The sequence below is a fragment of the Arabidopsis lyrata genome (genome assembly GCF_000004255.2).
Source record: "Arabidopsis lyrata subsp. lyrata unplaced genomic scaffold ARALYscaffold_136, whole genome shotgun sequence".
In the NCBI taxonomy this organism is placed as follows: Eukaryota; Viridiplantae; Streptophyta; class Magnoliopsida; order Brassicales; family Brassicaceae; genus Arabidopsis; species Arabidopsis lyrata.
This window is the reverse complement of record NW_003302455.1, coordinates 16,725-18,177: the sequence shown is the minus strand read 5'-3', so window position 1 is coordinate 18,177 and position 1,453 is coordinate 16,725.

Below are 1,453 nucleotides of genomic sequence, written 5' to 3'. Positions count from 1 at the left end.
ACAGAACATCTGCGGAAGTTCCAACTACAGAGGAAGAGGCTTATGACTTGATGAGGATAGCTTTTTTTGAGTCTGAAGTAAGAGCTGAACAACCATCGGAGGAGTGGCAGAATCCAGAAGAATCTGAGTTTAGGGAGAAGTTAGAGGAGGCTGAAACTCCACTCTACTCTACGTGTCACAAGCACAACAAGGTTTCTGCAATAACAGTCCTTTACCACATCAAAGTGAAGAGTGGTATGTCAGAGAACTTCTTTGATCAGCTATTGACCACAATTCAAGACATGTTGCCAGAAGATAATGTGCTTCCAAAGTCCACTTCTGAGATGAAAAAAGTTCTTGAAGGTTTTTGGGTTTGGTTACGATCTCATTCACGCATGTAAGAACGACTGTATACTGTATAGGAAGCAGTATGCTCAGATGGAAAGCTGCCCAAGATGTAGTGCATCAAGATGGGAAATTGATAAACGAAGTGGTGAGGAAAAGAAGGGGATTCCAGCAAAGGTCCTTCGGTATTTTCCAATCAAGGACAGATTGAAAAGGATGTTTAGATCAAAAAGAATGGCTGAGGATTTGCGTTGGCATGTCAACAATGGTAGTGAAGATGGTATAATGCGACATCCAGTGGATTCTATTACATGGGCACGGGTCAATAATAAGTCGCAAGAGTTTGCTGCAGAACCAAGAAACCTAAGACTCGGTTTATCTACCGATGGAATGAACCCTTTCTCTATGCAGAATACCAAATACAGTACATGGTCAGTCTTATTAGTCAACTACAACATGCCTCCAACCATGTGTATGAAGGCCGAGAACATCATGTTGACGCTGCTGATCCCTGATCCAACTGCACCAAGCAACAACATCGATGTTTATCTAGCACCGCTGATAGAGGATTTGCTTGATTTATGGAATGAAGGTATGGAGGTTTATGACTCCTTTATGAAAGAGAAGTTTACACTTAGAGCTTTGTTGTTGTGGAGTATCAGTGACTATCCAGCCTTAGGGACATTGTCTGGATGTAAGGTTAAGGGGAAACAAGCCTGTAATGTTTGTGGAAAGGACACACCTAGGAGGTGGTTGAAGTTTAGTAGCAAATATGTCTATTTGGGCAATAGGAAGAGGCTCAGGACTGGACATCCGTACAGGCGCAAAAAAGGATGGTTTGACAACACTGTGGAGAATGGGACAGCTAATAGAATTCAGACTGGGGCAGAGATTGCTGAGATACTTAAAGATTTCAAGAATGATTTTGGAAGAACTTTGGATAAGAAAAGTAAGAGGAAGAGAGCGGGAGATGCGGTTACTTCAGAGGAAGAGTACGGAGAAGACAGTGATCAATGGAGATGGAAGAAAAGGTCCATACTCTTCCTTTTACCTTACTGGCAAGGTAGTATTTGGTTTACTATATTAATTACAATTGAGTAAACTGTTAAAAAATTATGTATATGCTGAA